Raw genomic sequence first — 26,473 nt, forward strand, 5'->3', positions numbered from 1 at the left:
AAAAAAAAAAAAAAAACAAAAGGCACTCAAATTAATCAATTAGCACACAATAATTTTAAAAGAACATGCTTATTTTGTATATTGCAGCTGTTCAAATTCAACTAAAACACTTAAGATGAAGATCATTATCTCTGTGAAGATGAAAGAATGATAAACTACTGATAAACTACTAACAGCCCATCCCGGACTAAACACAGTTTACACTTGTGCTTTGATATGCTGTTAAGGATGCTGTTTGCAGACCCTAATCACTTAAACGCACAATTATTCTTAAGTCTTTGCTCAAAAACACTTACTCTTTTTGTAATTATAATGCTTTACCTCAACAATCTTAGCAATTGCTATTATTTTCTTTTTCTTTTTCTTTTTTTTTTTTTAAAGATTTTATTTATTTATTTGACAGACAGAGATCACAAGTAGGCAGAGAGGCAGGCAGAGAGAGAGAGAGAGAGAGAGAGAGGGAAGCAGGCCTCCTGCGGAGCAGAGAGCCCGATGCGGGGCTCGATCCCAGGACCCTGAGATCATGACCCGAGCCGAAGGCAGCAGCCCAAACCACTGAGCCACCCAGGCGCCCCAACAATTGCTATTATTTTCTAAAGTTTAAATTCCCTGTTACTCACACCCATCTTCTGAGAATTCAAAACAAAGTCTTGTGAACATTTCCCTTGCATAGCCTCCTCTGTAATCTTGCTTCTTAGATTCATATTATGCAGTTGCTGAGAAAACTGAGTGTTGACACTTTTGAATTTTGCATGTACTTTTATTTAAAAAAGAGTATCATACATTTTGTTGATTAACAAATAAAAACTCAGGGTTGTCTTATTCTCTTCAATAGACCATAAAAAGTAAATTATGGGGTCATCCATACATCTCCCAAAGGAAAAGCTTCAGAAATCTCAGTAAGATAGTAGTTGAATTAAACTGCCATAAAAAGAAAAAAATAGTATATAAATTATCAAATCATATTTCTCAGTTAAGCTTATACACATGCAATACATATATCTAAATTGGGCCAGGAATTCTACAGTTGGTTGGAATGTTTCCATGCCTCAACAACCTGCATATTAAATTGATTGATCACTTAAACCATCTCCTGCTTCCTTTGATTTCCCATCATTTGCTATAGTGTCTGATGACTGACATCACCAGCAGGGGTACATCATCTAGACAGAGCGCTAGCCTAGAGAAACAGGGAAAAGAAACAAAAACGTGTCTGTCAAATACACATGATCAAAAAAATGATATTTTACAGGCATATTATCACTGTCAGCTAAATGAAGAGGTAAGTGAAATAAATGGAATCTGAAACTAGAGATGAAAAGAGATTCTATAACTTAAATTTTCAAAGACAGAACAATACTGAAGATAAAATTATTTATGAATGCTTTACAGTCCAAAGGATAGAAACGATTTTCAGATAATTCATATCTTTATTCTTCTCTAATATTTATGCAGTTTGGGAGCTGAGTGGTTTGTTGTTTGTGATTTAACACTTTTGAATTTTTTTTCTCTGAATGTAAAACAATAAGCAAAAGCTACCATGAGATCAGAGCATTTTGGATCAGCATATCTGAATATGCCTATCAATCAGTCATGTTTTCTTATCAGTTACACCAATTGTTTTCCACTCTATATGAATAGAAATAAACTACACCATCTGGATTTCTCTGAACAGAATACACTTAAAGAGTAGTTTAAAATATAGTTTATAGCTTAACTCTCTCCATAGCAAAGATCTGAGACAGCATCCTACTGCTATTTTTAATTGCAACTCTGGCAGGAAAGGATTAAGCATCATTATCAAAGTTACAGGGGTCAGTCTCTTATCCATGGGTCCTTATACCAAAATGTCATTTACTGTTCCTTCTATCTTGTCCTTAAACCCTTGGTCTAAGCCCTTATTGAAGAGTCCTATGCCTAAAGAACTCAATTAAAAAAGAACAAATCTAAAGAAAACCTTGCACTTCTTAAATCATTTTATAGGAAAAAAAAATAGTTCTATATTTTCTATTTCTGTGTTAATTTATGAAATCCTATACCCGAGAGCCATTGTTTCCATTTTGCATGGGAGTGACAAGTGCTATGACCTAACAGGTCTTTTGCCCCTCCAATTTCTAAGATGAAGCTGAATTGTAATGACAAGTTATTTGTGCAGAAACACTTAGACTAATGAAAGAAGCTTGTATTAAACCTTGGATTTTTCAGAGTGCAATTCCTAAGGGAGTTCTTGCCAACCTTTTATCCCCAGTGGCTTCCCTCTGACTAACTCTTATGGCTACTCAGCTTTTCTGGTGTCAAATGCAGAAGTTTCCTTCACTTCTCTCTGCCCTTCAGGAGTCCTCATCACCTTAATTGCGGTAAGTTATTTGACACACCCTACTCAGAAAACTTGCCTTCTCTCAGGTTCTGTTGTTTTCACGCTACATCCTAACCTAGGTTCCGAAAATTTTTAAGTTATCTGATTAAAGCCCAGTGAAACTAAACACAAGGGAGAGAACAGAATATAAAAGAAGTCAGATAACCTAAAGGACATCAATTTCAATCTGTTTTTAAGCTTCTTAATAATGTGGGGCCTGCCTTCTTCCACATGAATATACATCTGGGATTTGCAGTACTAGGCCAGCAGGAATGTTTCTCTTTGATATTTTTTGTCTTTGGGCACCTTGGTCCCACATTTTGGAACACCTCAAAATGTCAGTAGCTGCCACATTACTTCCTTCAATTCCCTTCAGTTTTCTTGGACCTCCTGGAATACTTGCTCTCTTCGAATCTTCTTGAAGTACAATGCTATCCTGGGGGTGGAAAATCCTTGTTAAAAAATAAAATTCAACTGAGTAAATTTTAACGATCTTATTGGCTTTATGCAATGATTCATAAGTCAGGCAGCATCCCATCTAGCAAGTAGAAGGGAGGTCCAAAGAGCCATACAAAATATAAGGCTTTTAGAGGCAGAAGAAGGGTGAGACAAAGAAGTTACTAAGAGAGTAAATTGTTTCAGGCAGGGTTACCTTGCTTTGGGAGATGGCAAGTGTCTTATCAGGCACATTGCCTCACTAGTGCTGACCAGGAAATTCTAGACTGACTAGCTAAAATTACATTTCTTGTAGAGACTGACACTGAAATTTGGTTAGGTAGTAAGTCTCAGTTTGGTAATGTGGGCTTAGCACAACTGACTCCATTTTGAGCTTGTTGTCAATCTCTCTCTCTCTCTCTAATTTTTTTTCCAAACAGCTCTTATCATATTTAGAATATAATTCTCAATTAAACTACTAAAAGTTCATAAATCTGTTTCAATTAAATCATTTACATTTTTCACACTACACTTATTCTGATTTCTCCTTTGAAAGATCAGTCACAAAATTAATCTGCCTATGAACAAAAAACATTTTCCCCGTTTTTACTCCCATCTCCTTAACATCAAAAATAATTTTTTTCCTCAATCTTAAAAAATCATCTTCATTCTTACAAATGCAATTTAAAAACAAAAATTATTAACACATTATAAATACAAAGGCTAGGCCAACAAAGAAGTAATTGTTAGCAGAAGAAAATGGATAAAGTTCTTACAAAAAAGATGTTAGGTCACACAATTATACAATTTATAAGTATACCTGAATGAAGTATATTGTTTTGGGTCACATTAAGCAGGGTTGAACTATGAAAGAAGCCCCATGATCTCATCAAACATGTTGTTCTTAACATGACTATTGACTTAAAGCTAAAGAATTTAAGTAACAAAGACATATATCAATGAAAAACACAAATTATTAAATAAAAGATGCCAAAAAGACTCGAAAATCAATTTATTGCACACCAGTCTATTTTTTCAAATATCCATAATTTCAAGGCAAATGTAGTAAAACTGTAACTAATCACCCACACATCAGTTTTGTTTTCCATTAGTTCAGTAATATACTGAAAAATATAAATACAAAAATCACCCTGAAAGTAAATTAACTTTTGTAAGAATAGTGTTTTAAAATTCTAGTATTCCTTCCATAGATAGGGTAAAATTTTACCTTAATTTAGATTTTATTTGGATCATGACATTCTATTATATGAATTTACTCTTCTAATCTGTCAAAATCATTGCTCTGAAGTTGAATATATTCATATGGATACAACTGCCTCAGGCTTTTGTGCAACTATATTTAGTTTTTTTGAATAGACAGTAGTTTATTAAGTTGGGTAATATCAAATATAGAAAATTGCATATATCATTAATATTATAATATCCCCAGAGTACCTAATTAGTTCACAGGCATCATATTATTTTTTTATGAATATAGTTATGATAAACATGTCACTTTAGCATCTTAAGATTACTTGTATTTTTATTTCCTCCTATCATTATAAATCAATATTAATTAACAAACTACAGTAGCTTCATGAACCAGTTATATTTAAGAATTAAAGTTATTCTTATCACTTAAGAAACAGATTTCTTATTTACTTTCTAAGATTATTTTTCTTGCTATTGTTAAATAAAATTACTTACCAATATATAGTATGATTAAGAACATAAGTTAATTATTTTTAAAATTAAAGATTTTGATTTTTTGTGATATAATTAATAAAAATTGGGTTACTTATTTATACCTTTTAAAGTTATATTTATATAAACCTGAGAATGTTCATATCATCCTTCTTTTAGTCATGACAAATACAATAATACAGTGAAATTTGAACATAAAATCTCTAAATAGTACTGACACATTGAAAAATTCTATATGAACCTAAAAATTTACTAATGGAAACACTCAACTCATTGTTCCATTGGATAACCAAGGATCATATATAATGCAATTGTGCATTTGCTAAGAGCAGGATTAATCAAATTAAAGTTTAAGAATATTGACTGTCAATTTGTTTTAACACTTTTATTATAGAACAGGTCTTCAATTTCATAACTCCACTTTAAAATGAAAACAAACTGATGCCTTGCTATATGTTTAAATTAAGCTTGCTATTTTGGCCTTGACACATCCAAAATAAGAACATTATTCAACACAAACACAACTTGTCTGGAAATCGGTTAGAACTATTGGAGCTTAGTGTCCTCTGTAGACATCGAACACAATTACTTGATGAGTGGAAAGGTGAGTGTTTTTCATTGACTTGAAAGGGCATATGCAATAATTAAAATTTTGTTTAAAAAACTGACTTCGCCCTTTTGAACCTGGCTTGAGAAAATGATGACTAAAGCAGTCTTCAATAAAATTGCATTTGGACACTCTCATCTAGACCTTAGAAAACGTTCCTCTGTTCCTTTGTATTTGACAAGCATTTGATAGTTGAACTGAAGATACTTTTCTATTATACACAGATCTTTTTTTTGCATTTGCAGAAGATGATGAATGCAAAGCAGAAGTAATAATAATGTTTTTTTTTTTTTTTTTTTTTTTTTTGCCTTTTGGCTAAGATCAAGTGCAAAACAGAAATAATAAATATTGCTTGCTAAATTTCAAATCTTTTGTTAGAATTTACCTGATTCTTCTGTTTTTATAGAAATACAAAAGGGAAGTCAGGCTGCTCCACACTATCCCACTACCACCATTGCCATTTGTGTATTAGTGAATCAAACACAGCATTTTGTTTCTAGGTTTTAAAACCTGAGAGTAATAGTGTACAATTCAAAATTATTTTATTGAGAAGGCTTTTGCTAAATAATCTCTGAATAGTTTATGTAAAGTTCTTTCCATTCGTGGGGACTTTAAAAGTGGTCAGTAAAAATAACTGTGGTCGTCATTACTGATAGTTTAGAACAAACACCACAAGGAGCATTTCATATTGTGGAAAAAATCAGAATGCACGACCATACAATTACAAAGTCAGAAATGTCTCTACATCTTTAGGTAACTTCAAAAAATTGAATATTTCTGAACCTGTCATGTACAGCAAGAGTTCCTGGAATGCTTAGTGATTTGATAAAGGCTATAAAGGTACTATTTAGAGTGCCTGTCCTGTAAGAGCAGGGAATTCTTTGTTGTCAGATTAACGTGTATCAGAAAAACTACTCTGGCAATCTTCTCTGCACTAGGAATAGCTCTCCTGCCACAGCTCCTTGTCCCCTGAAACTGTACACCCATGCAAAGATCAGGAACACCTGATCAGGAACACCTCTCAGCAATGGAGACAATCACTGTCTGCCATGGTACTAAAACAACCAAAGACACTGTCAGAAGAGAATCTAAGCAGCTTGGCAACCCCATGTCCTCTAACCTCACTTACTCCTAGTTGCAGCTTTTGAACAAGTGCCGTTTCAAGGGACACTGACCTAGCCGCCAAGTTCATTGGGGTTGGGGCTGCCATGGTAGGGGTGGCTGGCTATGGGCTGGAATTTGGACTGTGTTTGGGAGCCTCATCATTTGTTTTGCTGGGAGCCCTTCTCTGAAGCAATAGGTCTTCTCCTAAACCATTTGGAACTTCACCTTCTTGGAGACCATGGAGCTATTTTGCCTGATGGTGACCATTCTCATCCTCTTCACCATGTAAAGGCACTGTCTCCACTTCTGATGCCTTTCTCTGATGTCTCATTTTCCCTGTATGTTCCCTTTTTCTAAACCTCCCCAAGGAGCCTGGGGAAAGTGGTTGGCTCAATTTGGCAAGAGGAAGAGAAATACTACTGTGTAAATGAGGAAAAAAAAGAGAAAAAATTACTTTGATTTTTCTGACACATTGAACTTATGAAGCAAACCGTGAGGCTCTTAACTATAGAGAACAAACGGGGGGGTTGATGGAGGGGGGTGGGTGGGAGATGGGCTAAATGGGGGATGGACATTAAGGAAGGCACTTGTGTTGAGCACAGGTTGTTGTATGTAAGTGGTGAATCACTAAATTCTGCCCCTGAAGCCAACTTTACTACATATGTTAACTAACTTGAATTTAAATAAAAATGTGAAGTTTAAAAAAAAAGAAATTATGGACTCTAAAAGCTGAAGTCAGAAAGAAGACAAAACTTATTATGAAGTTATGTTATTCCATATCAAAGTCACCAGTAAGAAGATTTCAAGAGTGTTCATAAAATGTAGTTATTTTGAAAATGAAATTAAAGAACTATAAATGTAGTTATTTTGAAAATGAAATTAAAGAACTATATGCTCATCTGTAAATGAACAGAGAAGCAGAAAGAAATTATAGACACCATTTTTTAGCGTGGGTGTTCACGGACAGGTGGGTGATGCAATAGTGCAAAGCCTAAGAATAGTGAATACAGAGGTTATGTCTCATAGTTCAGATTCCATCTATCTTGCTTTTCCTTTTTTCTATAGCGAGTCTTTCTCTATTTCCTTCCTTTCAACTACCTGATAAACCTCTTAAAATCCTTTACATATAAAGTTAAGTATTTGTTCATATTAAAACATTTTCAGATGCCCTCAGAAGTGCTAATGCTGCTGCCTTTGCAGGCTGTGGATTACCTGTGTCTCATTTTTCCATTTTCTGAGGTCAATATTTGCAATAGGGTTCTATAACCATTTTCAAATTTATAGGTTCAGGGTTCTATGCCCTGGGTCCACTCCTTTTAGTACATGTACTAGTTGACATGCTGTTATTGTAAGAGTCATTATTCTGGATATTTCAAATAGAAAGAAATTAGTGAAAATGTTCTTTTCTCCAAGGACGGTCTAAAGAAGCAGTACTCCTTTTTCTTAAAGAACTGCTTCTACAAAAGAAACCAGACTAATCATCCCCATATCATCATCTAAGATGGTGCTAGCTGAATAATTTTTTTAAGATTTTATTTCTTCATTCAACAGACAGAGATCACAAGTAGGCAGAGAGGCAGGCAGAGAGAGAGGGGAGGAAGCAGGCTCCCTGCCGAGCAGAGAGCCCCATGCAGGGCTTGATCCCAGGATCCTGGGATCATGACCTGAGCTGAAGGCAGAGGCTTTAACCCACTGAGCCACCCAGGCACCCCTAGCTGAATAATTTCTTTTCTGAAAATTATTTTATTCATAGAGATTACATACATATTTATATATATGTTAGTATATGTACAAACTGTATATGCATATTGCAAACTATAAAGCAGGGGGAAAAAACCCTACGTTGCATGATTATAGCATAGTACTAGAAACATCTCAAATTTTTTGGAAAATTACAGTTAATTCCTATTTTGAAACATGTGGATACAATTATTGCAGAAGGAAAACATTGCTTCCCTAGAAAACTTTTTAAAATATTACACATACACTGGCATTGCATTAGAAAGGGATGACTGAGTAAAATCACTATGCAAAAGTAATTGTTTCTAAAGTTAATAGAAAAAACAAAACAAAATATCATATATTTTCTTGTCATGCAAGACAATTTAGTGTCTACATGTCATTGTGACAGTAAAAGCACTTTTAGGGTTAGTAGACAGCTCTGCTTTCATAAAAACATGGGCAAATTTTGAAGGGAAAAAAAAAAGGAATCTGCAGAATATCCCTGAAATTAAGAGTATTGGTATCCAAATATCTATGAAATGTTTAATGTCAAGAAGCACTACAAATAGATAAATATAGATTTCCCAATAATATCAAAGTACCACCATCCACAATTTTAACTTACTGTGACATGTTCCGGTAAGTATGACCACAATGCTTTGGGGAGCAATATCTGTCCAATAATTATCTCACTTCTGTTTATTAAATGTGTGTATATTTTCCATATTATTCTCTACTCTACTGCTATCTGGGTCTAGTTATCTGTTATCTTCTTTTTCTATTCCCACTAGATTATTTTTTTAAAACATCCTCTTTATAGTGCTTTTAACTCACTTCACTCCTGTATAGATAAGGGATTTGGCAAAAATGTATGGAATGATCGAACTTAGTAAAAATAGCTTTAGCTGCCATGAGTGATGCAAAGAGATGTGAATTCTCTCCCTTCCCTCCATAAAGACATGCAATTTAGAAAGGGAATGAGATGAATAAAACAAGTACTATAATACAGATTTGAATAAGATAATTGTTTTAAGGCTAAAAAGGAAACATATTTTCTTTTAAATTCCGGCCCAACTTTTTTCTAACCAACACCGGAATTCTTAGTAAAATGTCCTCAGATACTTTGTCTCAATACAGCACAGAACACTCCAAGTTCATTGATTATACTCATTTAAAAATCTCTTACTATATGATACTGAAGCCTGCCTCCTTGTTTTATCTTACCATGGATAGATACTGTAGGCAAAGGTTTTGAAAGAGAGAACAGCAGGGGTGCCTCTGTGGCTCAGTCATTAAGTGTTTGTCTCTGGCTCAGGTCATGATCCCAGAGTCCTGGGATCAAGCCCTGCATCGGGCTCCCTGCTCAGTGGGGAGCCTGCTTCTCCCTCTCTCACTGCTGCTCTGCCTACTTGTGCTCTCTTGCTTTCTCTGTCATATAAATAAATAAGATCTTTAAAAATAAATAAATAAATAGAGAGAGAACAGCAATACTCAGCCACAAAGGCTGAAAAATAAAAGGATTCCTTGGTAACTAAGAAATTCAGTTAAACAGTGAAAGTAAAGGTGGCATAGAGACAAAGGAATGTAGTACAATGATATGTATCAGGAACTTCAGAATTTTAACAACTTTCTAGCAAATAATACATTTAATGAGTATGGAAACAAACAAACAAACAAAAAAACCCCTATCCTCTAACTTCATAGTTTGCAAATTATTAGGGAATCTGTCACTTATTAGCTGTGGTTCATTGAAAAAAAATCACTTGCTCTCTGTTGCTCAATTTTCTTACTTGTAACATAAGATGGACTTTTAAAATTCATTTTTTTAAAAATATTGAGTATCTAAACAAGAGCTTTTAAGAATTAAATGACTTGTTACATTTGAAAGTACTACAGAAACTATTATGCAATTTTAAATTGTATTTTATATACATGATTCATACATAAATCACTGAGAAGTGATTACAAAACTTGACATTGTACATTTTACTGAGGAGACAATAAAAAATACGTGTTGCTTTGACTTCAGTGAATGATTTCTCTGCAGTTACAAACAAAATGTATTCTGTAATACATTAATTGGGAATCCAAAATACAGGTACTGTGAAGCAATCTACCATTTATGGTTAGAATTGACTAACATTTATGAGTATATTTTTCAGCTCTTAGATCCATAGTACAAAATTATAAATATTTTTTAAAGAATTGTAAAGAATTTTGCAAATGTTGGAAAAGTGGCCAAAATATGTAAGTTCTTTCATTAAAAACAAACAAACAAACTTCAAAGGCATGATCAGTTTTTGTTTTTTTTTTTAAAGATTTTATTTATTTGACAAAAGAGATCACAAGTAGGCAGAGAGGCAGGCAGAGAGAGAGGAGGAAGCAGGCTCCCCAGAGCAGAGAGCCCGATGCGGGGCTTGATCCTAGGACGCTGGGATCACGACCTGAGCCGAAGGCAGAGGCTTTAACCCACTGAGCCACCCAGGCGCCCCAGTTGTTGTTTTGATTTTCTTTTCTCTTTTTTGTTTCAAAAAAGAAATCTTAGGAGTAAATAATAAGAGTTTATATATACAAATCACTTTGATATTAGTCTTTAGCACTAAAAAATAGAGGAAATTGGTTAAAATGCACACAAAAGTATTTAGATTAGGTAAAATAAGATAAAGGTATTACTTCGAAAGTGTAATCTGTATGTAAGGGCTGAAGTACGCATAACAAAATCTGAAAGGGAATTTTTAGCTGCTATTTTTGTCTCTGATCAACAGAATTTTAAGCTAAAGTACAGAGAGAAGTAGGTATAATTAAACGTGAGGAAACAGGAATTGAAACAGGAATTGAAAAGAAATGAGGGGCACCTCAGTGGTACAGTCAGTTAAGTGTCTGCTCGATTTCAGCTCAGGTCATGATCTGTGAGATCTATCCACATTAGGCTCTGTGCTGGGTGCAGAGTCTGCTTAAGATTCTCCCTCTGCCCCTTCTATCTCTCTCTCTTTCTGTCTCTTTCTCTCAAAATGAATAAATGCATACATAAATTTAGAAATGAAGATTGTGACTAGTAAATTTATTTATAAAAATAACAGGAAAAAGATAAAATCTTTTATGTTCCAGATGTCAATATTTCCTTGTATGGGGATTTTAATAAAAGAAATATTACAACAACATCATGGAAAATAAAAATTATTCACATTTATTGGAGTCATCTGACATACTACACACTTCACATATCTATAATTATATGAATAGTATACACATATATATGTGTGTACATATATACATACACATATGCATGCACACACACAAATATACACATTAGAGTTCAGCAACTTAATGTTCACACCTAGATTAGAGCTAATGCCAAAACTCATGGGTCCATCAACCAGATAAGTCTTGCAAATGATTCTAGTATGTAGAATTCCTTACAGAAATATGATAATAGAAAATGAATTTTCTCCCAAGAATAACTCATCCATTATTTAGAGTGAGAACATAGAAGTAAAAAATGATAGATAAATAGATGATAGATAGATAGATTCATGTGTACATACTTAGATACATAGATAGAGGATAGATAGTGAAATCCATGACATAATGCATTCTAAAAGTTATAAAAGGAAAGAAGAAAAAGGGTAAGTGAGAATTGTAGAACTATTAACATGTGTCCACAATACAGTGTGCTTAGGTAGGCAGAGTGTGTGCCTTTCTACCACAGTTAAAAATATGAATGTAAAATGTGTTTTTGAAAAAAAAAGTTGTTTTCAAATTACATGTTATATAGTAGTTTCAACAAGGTAAAAACAAGATTTGCAAAATTACTAAATTAAATAAATTGTGCTTTGTAAAGCAAAAATTATAAGTAATAGTGGACAATCATACATTGGACTTAATCTGACCAAAAATACAGAAGAGAATAGTGATAAAGAAGTGAAATAAATACAGCAAGTAATATCATCATAGTCACATCATCATAGAAATTATAATAGTAAAATTAAGAAATCTTCAACAAACAAAATATTCCTCTATTTAACTGAGCACAAGAGCCTTCTAAAGATTCACATAAAACAAGTCTGATTTTATCTAAGGAGGTTTTTTTTCTTTAATTTAGAAAGGAAATAAGGTATTTTAAAACACTAATAGCTTACTATAAGTTACAAATGTCCACAGATATAAAATGTGACATGCATGTCATCATTCAAGTAACATATCCATGTTACTACTCTCAAGACCCTACTCTTATTCTTCATCTCACAAAACAAACTGAGGTTTGCAGCGGCGGGGTGGAATGGGAGGATGAGTAGGTGGGGTTGTTGGGGAGGGTGGTGAGATTATGGACATTGGGGAAGGTATGTGCTATGGTGAATAGTGTGAAGTGCATAAACCTGGCGATTCACGGACCTGTACCCATGGGGCTAATAATACATTACATGTTAATAAAAAAATAAAAAATTTTTAAAAAAGACCCTACTCCTAAGACCAAATCTTCTAAAACTGTATGTAAATCACATGATGCACAACAAAACAAAAACAAGCAAACATATAAGTTTACCTATAATAGAACTAGAAAGAATCTTTTGAGGCTTTAATAAACTGTTACATAAAGGAATATCATCTAATTTATAAATATGTATTTTTTATAGAGGAATGATAAGGTTTTGTAACCTCTGGGTGAATGATAAGGTTTTGTAACCTCTGGGTGGATGATAAGGATGATAAGAAGTCTTCCAAGATCTTTACACTGGAAAAAGATTTTCAGATTGTTTGTATGTGCAAAGCCAAACGTACAGCATTTGGAGAATGAAGTTAACCAACATTAATGACACTGATCTAACTTTGAATTAATTCCAGGGATTGTTTAATAGCATTACACAAGAAATACAATGCCTTTTACATTTTCATATGCTGATAGATTTGGTTTGGGGTAGACTCCAACAGACATTTTGAAACAGACGAGAAAGAAAATTAAAAAGCACAATCCTCTTTGCATTACTATAGTGCAACAGAAAATTCAGCACTTAGTAAGTTACTATAAGACATTAAACACTCAAGTCAGATAATTCATCAATCAAGGTGGCTAGCCTGTGGTAACAAGTTTCAAATATGTAAAGGATCAACTCAAGACCACTCTGCTTCTTTTCCCATGTAACAGTGGTGAGCTAATAAACAAGTTCACATGGCAGGTCTTCTCTGTTGTTAGTCAGAGACCCTAGTTTCTGTCATCTTCAACATGTGACATTCAAGGTTTCCATAATCTTCTCCATTCCACAGAACTGATTTTATGGGTCAGAGGAAAACTCCCATTAGTGATTGGGAGCTGAAGACAGGTTCTTGGATACCATGCAGAGATGATTGGGGCTAGAATTTCAATCTTAACAAGGATGAAACAAGCCCCACATATATTGAGGACTAGAGGTAGATACACTCTGGGTAAAACTGGAAGTATTACTACATTTATGCACAAGTGAAAAGAAGCAAAAGAAGATCCAACTTTGTCCTCAGATTTGGGTCTACAATTTGTCTTTAGAAAAGGGAGAAAACAGAATTCATTTCATATGCAGAAGTCTAATGAGTCTGTACTGTTGAAGATTATTATGCAGTCTCCCTGAAGGTACCTACAAAGCAATATTGCCTCTGCAGTGTGGTCTCTAGGAAGTACCTGGGAGTGAGATAACCGCAAAAATGTTTAAGAAGAATGAATGTAAAGAAAGGAAAATGCATATGAAATGTGGACCTGCAGAACAAAATTACAACATACAAAAAGAAACCCAAAGCCATGGAGAAAAACCTATAACAAAAAGATAAATTTCACAATATTGAACTGAAAATACCAGAATACTCTAAAGATATTAGAATAATTTTTAATTATTTTTATCTTTAAAAATTTTAATTAAAATTAATTTTTAATTAAAAATAATTTTAATTATTTTATTTTTAATAATTAATTATTATTATTTAAGTATTTTTAAAGCTCAGAGTGACTATGAAAAACATAGCACCCATAAAAAAAGATCAGAAAATAAGAAAAAGAAAAAAGATTGTTGAAATGGAAAACTACAGATACTGAAATGAGGATAAGAGGAAGGGGACAAATAGTATTCTGAGAACGGGGAAGGAGAGAATTAATGAATCAAAATTTAGAATTGAGATAGTCATCCAAGACATTATGAAATGAAAAATATAAAAGACAGATTGAGTAGTTATGAGTTACATATGATGGAATTTTCAGTGGAAGAGAATGGAACAGTTGAGAGAGCGTCCAAATTCAAATAAACAATTCTTCAGAATTTTCTGTAATTAAGAATAATAAAAATACATTAGAATGAAAATATATTCCACTGCTGAATGAGACATACAAACATAAGGATAAAAAACTTAGGAAAATTAGATTATAAAATAAATCTCAAAGAAATGGGAAAATACTAAAAACTACCAGAATTATAAATCTATAATCTGAAGTAGGGCCTTCTACCAGAATGATAAATACAACACATACATACAATAAATACAGTAAGTCACCATAGTTAGAGGAAATAAACCCCAATATTTGCCTCATATCCAGCTAAACTAATATTATTGAGAAAGAAAACAATCAAAACCTTTTTACCAGTAGTGGTTATCATTCTAGACATTTGTTGCAAATTTAGTGAATGATGTACTCAAGCAAGAAAAAATGCAGACCCACTAAAAAGTGAGGGGCAAAAAGTAATAATGAGCAAAAACACAAATAAAATATGTCCATAAATTAGATTAAGTGTTGGGGGCGCCTGGGTGGCTCAGTGGGTTAAAACCTCTGCCTTCGGCTCAGGTCATGATCCCAGGGTCCTGGGATCGAGCCCCGTATCAGCTCTCTGCTCAGCAGGGAGCCTGCTTCCTCCTCTCTTTCTGCCTACTTCTGATCTCTGTCTGTCAAGTAAATAAATAAAATCTTTTAAAAAAATTTAGATTAAGTGTTGAAAGCCTATAAAATAAATGGCTATTTTCGTTTATTTTGAAATAAAGTAGAAATATATTTTGCAAAACAAAAACAACACATTGATGGGGAATATTCAGAGATATTTTATAACATGTTAACCTCGTTAACATGGATGAGTTAGAAAAACACAAAAAAGTGAAGTATGTTTAAAATGTAAGATAAATAGTAAGAGATACACTTGGAGTATATAGTTTTCCAGCATGGTAAAAATGAAAGAAAGGATTAATTAATTTTTAATCCAGCAGGACACAGAAAAAAAGAAGAATAAAAAGTCCTTGGTAGTATTCTGCTTTCTTTGGACAAAAACTATATATATATTTTATCAAACACTTGAGAACTGTTACAATAACAATTATAGAAGAGTTATCAGAAAAATTTCTAAAATCTAAATAGTAAGTATCAAAGGCATATTTGTAAGTTAAAATGAATGTATACAACAAATAATCAGAGCAAAACAGTACACTAGCTTTAAGTTTCAAATATTATTTGAAGAATAGTCTATTTGAAATTAACTGTAATGCATGTGTAAAAAATTCTATGAGTTATTGTTGACCACAAGCTCAATAATCATTCATAAAATTTTTAAAAAAATAACTGTATGATGAGCAATGTACAATGTAAATTAAGTAACAAAAGATTTATGACATTTATTCAGTTCTAAAAATGCTTCAGGAACTAGACCAAGCACTTCATATATTATACATTAGCTCATTTGTTTCTCACAGAAACCCTATGACACATGTGTTATTAATAATTATTGTTTGAGGGGTCTGGCTGGCTCAGTCAGTGGAGCATGAAACTCTTGATCTACGGGTTGTAAGTTCAAATCCTACATTGGGTGTAGAGATAACTTGAAAAATAAAATCTTTAGAATAAATAAATGAATAACAAATATAATTTCTACTGTACAAAAGAAAAACAGTCACAGATAGTTCAAGTGACCTAAACAAGGCACAGAAACGTGAGATGAAGAAACCAAGATTCAAACCTAGATAGGCTGGTTCTGAAGTCTGCAATGTTAACCGCAATGCTCTACGGCCTTATGTATTGTTATCTTTCATTAATTATCAGGCACCATTATCTTCACTTGTAACCACTATACTATCCTTCATTGTATAATGCCATTCTGCTTTGCTAAAAATACAGTGTGCTGATGGAGGAGATTGTGGTGGATTAAAATGTCACTTTACTTTATTTTTTGTTGTTGTTGGTACTTCCATAGGAAGTGAGATTAGCTGCCTTTCCTTTTGAATCTTGGATGGTCCTGAAGCCTTCTTTTATCCATCGGATGTATCCTCTTAGGACCCTGAAACCCTCTTTTTGCAAGTAAACACTGTTTAGCCCCCTTGAAGATGAGAAATCATATAAAGAGAGACATCCCACAGACAAAGAATATCCAGTCACCTCAGCAAAAGCTCCATTAAGTGTTAAGTGAGGCCATCTGGGACAATCCAGCTCCAGATAACTGTAAAAGCATGAGTCACCATAGGCAAGATCAGCAAAAGAATTACCCAGTTGAGCCCAGCTCACCAAACTGCCTACTGATAGACTAGTGAGCAAATGAACGATGGTTGTTTAGAACTACTAAGTTTTGGAATGGTTTGTAATGCAGGAATTTTTTCCTAAAATTTTTATCAAGCCTTCTGTGATTTTGAAAATCAGATACACCTTGAATATTGAGTCTATTTTTGAACTTCACAACTGCAAAATATCTTTGACAAGATACGTCTAAAGGTTGATAATCATAATGATGTATTCAGACGCATATGCAGATAAAAAAATAATAACTGCTCTAAACTATTAACCTAGACTCAGAAACTCCTGAAAACATGATGCAGGGCTGCTGCCTCCAGAAATAAATGTGGAGTAATATCTATGTTTTACCAAGCTGGGCAATTGTACCTAGCTGTCAGGGTTCTTTATTGTGATCTGCTGACTGGTGAATTGCAGCGGCAGTGGGAGGCATGTGCCTTGACCCATACCTTGAAGATTATGTGACATGCAGAGTATAATAAATAGGAAAGAAATGGCAGGGGTAGACTTAATGAACTCAAGTGGACAGAACTATCTTCAACCTTGTCTTTTACAGCAATACACTGAAGAGACCTGCAAGTTCTCCTTGAGATGTAGCTTCCCCTCCCAAAGGCAATGCAGGTAGTGTACTGTGTTGCCAATTCAGTGTCATTCAATGGAAGTCAGTGGTTGGTGACATAAAATTTCTTGTGAATTTTCATGGATTCTAAACCTAGTATCACTTGAATCAATGGCAGTGTCACAGGCAGATAAGAGGAAGATGTGGAATTGACACAAAGACCCCTATTCAACAGAGCAAAGGACTTACAAAGTAAGTGACAACATGGGAAGAAAGGACTTGATAAGACTATGATCCTGGGTGGTGGCCATTCCATCTGTGGTCTGACATGGTAAAAATTTTGCCAGAGAAATTATATGACGTAAACTTGTAAAAGATGACTACAATTGAATAGGCAAAAAAAGTCAAACAGTGAAAGTGACCCCCACCCCCTCAAAAAGAAATATATATGAGACTATTAACTAGAGGATAACAGCAAAAAAATTAAGATCAGTATTGAAAAAAAAAAAAAGTAATGGTTCATACTGATGTTCCAGTACTTTTTTGAAGACTGGAGGAAGATTAAGGTTAATCTGATAATTAGATGCTTAGAGATTATAGAGTAAAGAGATCTATTTGAAATGAATACCTACCTAAAATTAGTTGTGGTTTTGTCATTCAATTCATTAATGACCTAAATGTGGTAGATTTATGCTCTTTGAGGTGATAAAATCTACCTTGTGAGTATTCATCAAAAAAAAAAAAAAAAAGAGTGATAATTGGCCTTGTTTCTTTTTCCATATTAGAATGGAACATGGTTGAACAATTAAAAGCTGATAATGGCCACTCCATTGAATTGGTTATATGGTGAGCAAAATAAAGTTGCCTCTGATGACATGTTTCTTCCCCAAACAAATGTTGGGTATAATAATTCAGGGAAGTTCCAATCTTTCTATTTAGGAGACAAAAGAGCATTATAATATAGTAAAGGATTAACTTCCTCAATTATTTTCTATAAGGTTTGAGAATGTGTCAAAGGTGAGAACAATTTTTAAAAGGGCAAAGAAAGATAAAGGCAAACTAAGCCTAAGGACAATGGTTGAAAAAATAAGGAAGGTTAAGTTAGGTAGAGTTGTTCTGCCATATATCTATATCTATATCTATATCTATATCTATATCTATATCTATATCATCTATATCTATATCTATATCTATCTATATACTTTTTAAAGGAAAGAATTGAAATAGACAAAAATAGGCACCCACAAAGCATCTACTTTATAAGTCATCTTTCTTAAGGGTCTTGTCATATTAAATCTATCCTTACCTGGATAAATTTAAAATAGGAAAAAAAAAAAAAAAAGAAGAATTAAATAGGAGGGCTGAAATATGGCGCAAAATTAATCTCCCTTGTGAAGTATGATTTAGTCCAGGAATTGTAACTACATTCCCCAGCATGATCTCCAAGGATATGTTAAATGTCTAGGTTAAGTATCAGGGAACATGGAGCATTTCCTCCTTGGCTTGTTGGGTAAATGTAGCTAATATACCAGCATCCCTACTTATGACAGCGAGGAGACCTTACAGGAACTTCAGTAGGATTGGGTGGTTATGGGGATGCTTTCTTGAAAGCTATCCAATAAATGAAATTATTCATGAATAAAATAAAATTGCAGATCAAAATACTGAAAGCTAAAAGATATTTACCTAAATTAAAATTTGCAATAAATGTGACATAAATGGCAAACATTGCTGTTATCTTTGTGAGGTCAAATTTCAGCCAAGTTTGTCCTCATTCAGGATAAACTGGACATGTAAAGTGAAACTTCTTAGGCCTATTTGTCAACAAGTATTAGGCAATATAGAATTCTCAAAGGGCAACATAAAATTTCAACTTTGACTTGAAAAATGATAGAAGTGGGAATAATAATATCAACGTACCCTATAGCAATTTGAATTTGACTAATAAGAAAGGAATAAGGGTTGCAAAGACTGATGGTGGACTAACAAAGAATGACGGTTGATAGCAGTATCTGATATAAACTATCCAAAAGATGCAGCAGGCTAATGGAGACTGGATACTGTGATTAATTGTGCTAATGCTTCATTTTCATACTTTCAGCAGAAAAAAATAAAAATTTACATTTACCTTTATTTACATGGGTAGAAATTCAACCTATATTTACCATGTTGCAGAAAATCTAAGGTGACCAAGGAAACCCAAATGTCACACGAGAGCAGGGAGAACTTAGCTTTTTTTTTTTTTAATATTTTCAATTTATTTATTTTCAGAAAAACAGTATTCATTACTTTTTTACCCACCCAGTGCTCCATGCAATACGTGCCCTCTATAATGCCCATCACCTGGTACCCCAACCTCCCACCCCCTCGCCACTTCAAACCCCTCAGATTGTTTTTCAGAGTCCATAGTCTCTCATGATTCACCTCCCCTTCCAATTTACCCCAACTCCCTTCTCCTAACACCCCTTGTCCTCCATGATATTTGTTATGCTCCACAAATAAGTGAAACCATATGATAATTGACTCTCTCTGCTTGACTTATTTCACTCAGCATAATCTCTTCCAGTCCCGTCCATGTTGCTACAAAAGTTGGGTATTCATCCTTTATGATGGAGGCATAATACTCCATAGTGTATATGGACCACATCTTCCTTATCCATTCATCCGTTGAAGGGCATCTTGCTTCTTTCCTTAGCTTTTTCAATGCCAGTGGGCTCAGTGGGATTCCTTCCCAAAGACTGAACACCCCACAGCGGTTGGGAATGAATTTTTATGATTAAGGGCAATGGGGAGTGGTAGCAGGGTGTTTTCAGGTGTTCCCCAAGGCCAAATGGCACTTTCATGTGGAAGTGTAATCTAAGAGTGCAAAATCACCAGGGGTAGGTGCAAAATCACCCTGGGTGGGATTGGCAGGAGGTGGGGGTGGGGTGGGGGGATGTCTCTTTCTTTTCTTATCCAAACAGGACCTGGCCTTTGGTTATTTTTCTTCTGTCTCAGCAGGAGCAATGACTTATTATCTTACTGTAGTCAAACAGGATGGCTATTTGGTCTTTTCTTGGCCTTAGCCAGAGCAAAGGGAGCCAGGGAAAGAAAGGGGCTGGACATGGGAGTCTCTGTCCGCCTCATCCACATTGTCAAAAGTTTTAAAATTCTACCACGTACAATTGTAATTTTGTGAGGAGAGATTTTCATGAAGAGGAGACTGAATCATTTGTTTTGGGTATTATAATAATAGTAGCAGAATGAGGGAAGGAAGGGAAAAAATTGACAACAAAGATTACATATAAATTTTATAGAGCATGGTTGAAGAATTTCAAAATTTCACCAATTGGCTAAGTCTATAAAATCTTGGGAATCATTTCACTGGTGCCTCAAGAGATCTTTCCAAAAACAGAGATAAATGACTGTTTCTGAAAAATCTGGCTACTAATAAGACACTCCAGCATTTAGTGGCTATGTTTAATTCTGAATTGCACACTTCCTTAATTTTTGGAATCTTATTGCCTATTTAAAATGGACAAAGTGAAAGAAGAACTAAGTGACCAGGAAAAGACAATTGAAATGGACATCTGAACAGAGTTTCACATTGTGGGATATAAAAAGGGCTGTAGGACAGCAATTGTCCTGGGCCATTGGGACCATAAGAACCAAATGAATATACAACGTCAGACATTTTGCCAATGTGTCACCGTGCTCATTGAACTTTGTGACAGAAGTCAGATTATGCCTCCTCAACTCCTTGTTGCAGGCTACTATGGTGAAAGACCAAAAAACTATCAAATGCTGATGCCATGTATTGCTCTTTTCACTACAAACTATTCACTTGGTATTGGGCTCTAGTAGTGACAGCACCCATAACTAAAGGCATACAAGGTAGCATAACAAGGTAATAATGAATTTGCTTTCTTAATTATCTTACATGGGTTTTGTCGTTGGAAAAAGTTAGAATAATTCAGAGAAAGTGTCAGAAGACAAAAGAGAAACTCTGAACCTATGATGAAAACAGCTGAAACTCTAGCTGGAAGTTTCCAAAGAAAGTTCATTTATCAAGTGAAAAGTGTGTGTGTGTGTGTGTGTGTGCCGTATAGATATATTAATGTATTTATCCATATATATATATACATATATACTGAATACTGTAGCTGATGTCTCAGGAGAATCGTCACATAATATAGCTATCATTTGCATGATAACCAAAGCTAGGTCCTTCTTTCTCCCATATCCCATTGCTGAATGACCTAACCTCTCTCTCTCTCTCTCTTTTTTTTTTTTAAAGATCTTATTTATTTATGAGAGAGAGCAGGGGGAGGATCGGATGGGGAGAGATACAAGTGGACTCTGCTCTGAATACAGAGCCCAATGCAGGGCTCAATCCCAGGACTCCAAGATCATGACCCGAGTTTAAACCAAGAGTTGGAGGCTTAACCAAGTAAGCTACCCGGGTGCCCCAACTATATAACTTTTCTTGATAAACAATGCTAACAGCATGGTATACCTGTGGCAACACTGAAAAGAATGGAAATTTCAGCAATTCTGCTGGAGGAAAAAAAAAGTCTTGGAAAAGTAGGAAAGTGCCCTGTGGGAATGGCCGCAATCCCTGTACCAAGGGATTGGAGATTACACCACACTTTGCTGCGAAAGAGAGGAGAAGACAGGCGGGTCAACACTCAGAGACAAAGACCCTTTGCTCTCACTGTTACTGGTCCCCCAGGATAATCACAAATCCTTATCATTGTCAAGCACTTGGTATGTGAGAAGGGGCCTTACTGAAACTGGGAGGAATTCTTTACAGGAAAGAGACAATATGCTAATCTGTGTGTTCTATGAGTTCTACCAAACATAGCCTAAAGCACAATGCATACATCTCTTAGATCTCAGGGTGGGGGTTTGGGCTAAGAAAGCTCAGGGGAAGGCAACTCCGCAGGGCATTCCAGGTGCAGAGGGGTCACCCAGGCCTTGGCATTCCAAAGGCCTACGCTCTTCTCTGAACCTTCCCTCACCCCCAGTGGCCTCTGTGTTACATTTTAGCAAGCCAGGCATTACAGGTGATTTCATGCTCTACATTAACTCTCATAGGAAAAGGCAAATCTGTACACTGGGCTAACTTCCTTGCAATAGTACATTTAGCTTTTTGTAAAAGAACTGGAAGTTTATTCTAAGGAAATATGTATGGATTTTTACAAATTCTTGGGGATTGGTGATAACCTGCCTATGTGTTTGGTTAAGTGAGTTATAGATAATAAAGATCATTTAAAATACCCTCATGCCGAGAAACCTAATTTTCGAAGGACTTCTGGAAACCCGATGAATGAAGAAACGGTATATATTGAATGATCCCTAAAAACCTTAGAAAGTTCTGAAGGAACTGGAATGGGATATTTAAAACAATATTTGAGGCAGTAGATTGAGCATAAGAGATGAGTTTCCATGGGGGCTCCCTAGCCACGCAGTTCATCTGAATGAAGATTTTTTTCTTTGTTCTCTGTTGAGGTACCACTAATTGTCTATGACTCTTCAGAATGATAATGAGAAAAGATTGTTTGCTTTTTGTTTGTTTTTAACTTACCACGGAATGAATTCCACAGGTACAGAGTGCAGCTGATTACTATCCGGTAGATAATTTTGTACCATTACTTATAGCTCCTAGCGGATTTCTGAGGATTCTGATAGACATTGCTACATTCTCCACTTTTTTATTGTAAATATCTTTACTGAAGCAACCACCAAGAACGTTCTAGAAAGATAGGAACAATGTGAATCATTTCAATTTGGGGCACCTATATATATTTCCTCAGCTTAAAGGACTTACTTCACAATGATTATGATATACTGATCTGCTAAAAGCACCGTATTATTTGGAGATATCTCACTCATTCTCGCCTTCATAGTAGTGTTTTGATAAGAAATTGAAAGGAGCAATTAAAACATTTGCTAAGAAATGGAACATGTGAAAAGGAACAACGAGGCTATCTACATTCAGGTGGCTGGATTCAATGCTTAAATAGGGAGAATATAAAATGGAATATTTTGGGGTGCAGAAATGAGAATGCATGTGTAGGAAATGATGCTGTAATACAAATCTTTGTATTTTCCACTTGGCATTGTTCTTGTTTTTCTTTTTTTCTCTTGTAATGTAGGATCCCGTGGTACCAAGGCTGTGCTTCAGTTTGTTAGCTGCTATTAAGAGAAACATTTTGGCACATGACATTAAGACCCAAATCCTATAGCACTTATTCCAAAAGAATTCTTGGTTTGGATAGGCCTTATGTTGACAACTCTGACATTGTTTGGTGTAAGGGATATTTCGATGGCTTACAAATCCAGGAATGTGAATGGATAAGAGAAAAGACATTGTGCAATTATACCTTTTGCCAATTTTATGGTTGTGGATTTTGCCTGAACCCCTCAACCTAATCCAAGTAGAAAGAGTCTGCGTAAATCTGGGTATAATGAAAAGTAGGGAAATGGATGCTTAAAGTAAAGGACTTTTGAAGTGAGTGATGACACCAGGAAAATGGCTAATGCTTTGTTCCTTCAAGAGTGTCTTAAGTCAAGAAAATGACCAAAGTTAGTTGTTGTTCCCTGGGGAAGAACACCAGCAGTTTCCTCCTGAAAAAAGTCATTTCACTGAAGAAGAGGTAGGAACTTTGCCAAAAAATTATTCTTGTGTAATCCAGAGGGGAAAAAAGGTGATGCATCATCACTCATTGATGAGCTTACTGAGTCTTAGTCATTTGGAGCCTTCTTTTACTTAAAGATTTATAGACTGTATTCACTAATCAAGTTTTCATGCCGGAAGAGGTATTAATTAACATTGCACAAATCTATGTTTGTACAATATTTGATCACCTGTGCATTAAATAACTGCACACCGGACTGACACACTGTTGAAGCAGTTGCCAGGATATGAGGAATGCTATATTACTATAGCTGGTTTTGTATACTAGAGACTCCTGCTGTTCTGAATATACTAAATGTAAATGTAATGAACCTAAGAATGGGAATTGAAAAGAGGCTGATGATAATGAGGGGCCTAATAATAGGAAAGATGTAGATCCATATTCACTTATGTTCTCTTCTAGACTTCAAAACAAACTCTTTTTAGAAAGTTCTTATAACTTATAATAACTTATAATCCTTATACATAAGGATTGATTAGTTTTTAAAAGTAGAATATATCTGATTATTGATTTCCTAATAACCCCAATATGGGATGGGGAGTGTAAATACATTTTCTCTAGATCATACTCATGCTTAACAGTAGCAATGGCAAGTGTAGCAGTGAAGTCAACACTGACCACAATGGTCTTGAAGGCATTCAAGAACCTTTGATTTGCAGCAAAGTGTTTTGAGCCAAGGATAAATAGCATTTTTGGAAGCATGCCACATGTTGAAAAGTACATACTGTCCCATATAGAAATTTTAGAGGGATTATTTTGGCAAGAAACTAGCCGTATTTGACAAGACTTGGAAAGATGATGAACAATAGGTATGTAGAACACAAATATCCTAAAACAATGGAGCGATTTTCCCTGGTGACACTTTGGGAGAAAGTATGATCTCTTGTTTAAGATGCATGTCGTATATGTTAATGAACATGGAGTGAAATATGTTGTGAAGAGAATAACTGGGTATCATGGAAGTCCAGGCTAGAGGAGCTCACTCATGGAAACAGTATTATAAGCACAAGTTGTGAAGAATATAGGAAAGGCTTCCTGGTAACACAATTGGTAGGAACAGGGCAAAATATAGTCTATGTATGTCATCTCCATGGGAAATAGATGGATCATGGTATACAATGAGACTTAAAATATATTTGTCAAAGGTGACTATTTGTTAATGGGCTATGACTAAGAGCAGAGACTTGATAGGCCCCAACATAATTCAGTGAATGGTGACTTTTTAATAATTACTTGTCTTATTAGATGACATCACTGGCACACCACTGTGGATGCAACTGGTATTTTGTAATTTGATGTATTCCTCACCTTCTAGTGAATGAGAAAGTGAGAAAGAGCAAGCCAGACGGAAGTCAAATTCTTTTTGTAACCTAATTTAGAAGTGGCATCCCATAAATTTTGCCATATTCTATTTGTTAGAAGGAAGGCATTGCCATCCTACAAAGAAAGAAAGAATTATAGATAATAAGGGTGTGAAATTTGAAATTTATTATAAATAATAATTAAAATAAATAAATAATAAATAAAATTTATTTTATAAGATTTTGTTTATTTATTTGAGAGAGAGAGAGAGCATGGCCAAGGGAGAGGGACAAAGGGGAGGGAGTACAATGTTAAAATGGGGGGTTTGATCCCAGGACCCTGAGATCATGACCTGAGCCCAAGTTAGACACTTAACCAACTGAGCTACCCTGGCTCAAATTTATAGAAATTTATAGGTATTACCATGGATTGTCAATTTTTTTTTCAAATCTATCTATTTGGTACATTTATTTCTTTAATGTAGTTTTACAAAGCAAGGTAAATATTTTTCATTAATTGATTTCATAATGGTAGGGTTAGTGCAATTTTATAATTATAAAATTTTTATATTCATTTTTATCCATCTGTCATAAACTAAATGTCTTAGTGCAGTTTACAAAGTCTGAATTAAAGCCCTGAGATTCCAGTCTACCTTTTAAATGAATGAGTCACACCGATTCATACCCATTCAAAATAATGTATTTTTTAAAAATCTATCCTTATTGTATACAATTACAGTACTCTTATTATTTAACCTAGTTAAGGGAATGAAACAAGCATTTCTAATTCTAGGTACCTAGTTTATTTAAACAAAAAACAAAACAACAACAACAAAAAACAGATTTCTTCAAATTGAAATTTTAAATTATTTCTACAGTAATACACAAAATTAAGTTGTCTCAGGAATAATACAAACACATAGGAACATTTTTCTTTTAAATAATAAGGAAAATGGATTGAAAAATGTATGAAGTATCAATACGTCTGATTATTTTGAGACTCCAGAAAGATTCAAAGGAGATATATATATATATGTATTTTTTTTTTTAAATACTCTGAATTGACTTCTCAAAATCCAACCAACACTGATGGCTAAGTTAGAGATACTTGACTAACAGGACAAATATTCTAAGTGTCCCTGTAATGTTAAAGTAAGTAACATACATTATTTCACCTTTATTACTGTAACCGGGATATGAACATGTGAAAGTCACATTTAAAGTGTCTATACCATTATCTTCTCTATATTAATACATCCCAAGCTTAAAAAAAAAAAAAAAAAAAAAGCTGTCTGCATTTCTAAGCCTTTTCAGTACAAAGTATACATCTGTGTGATTGGTTGTAGGGTGAAGAGGTTGCATAGATTACTAGATCAAGCCACATTTTACATCCAAATTAATGTCACAACTATAACAAATTGGGATGCTCAGCTATTGTCAAACAATGTAGGGCCAAGGTTGGCAAATTAGTTAGCATTAGCATGTAGACCTTTTGGCAGGAAAGG

At 34.5% G+C, this 26,473-nt stretch overlaps 1 pseudogene; it reads left to right on the forward strand.

The window, feature by feature from the left end:
• The first annotated feature begins 1,274 nt into the window (after positions 1-1,274).
• On the forward strand, positions 1,275-6,495 carry LOC131813601 (ATP synthase F(0) complex subunit C2, mitochondrial-like; annotated as a pseudogene).
• Positions 6,496-26,473: the final 19,978 nt, after the last annotated feature.

This window comes from Mustela lutreola, chromosome 13 (assembly GCF_030435805.1).
Source record: "Mustela lutreola isolate mMusLut2 chromosome 13, mMusLut2.pri, whole genome shotgun sequence".
NCBI lineage: Eukaryota > Metazoa > Chordata > Mammalia > Carnivora > Mustelidae > Mustela > Mustela lutreola.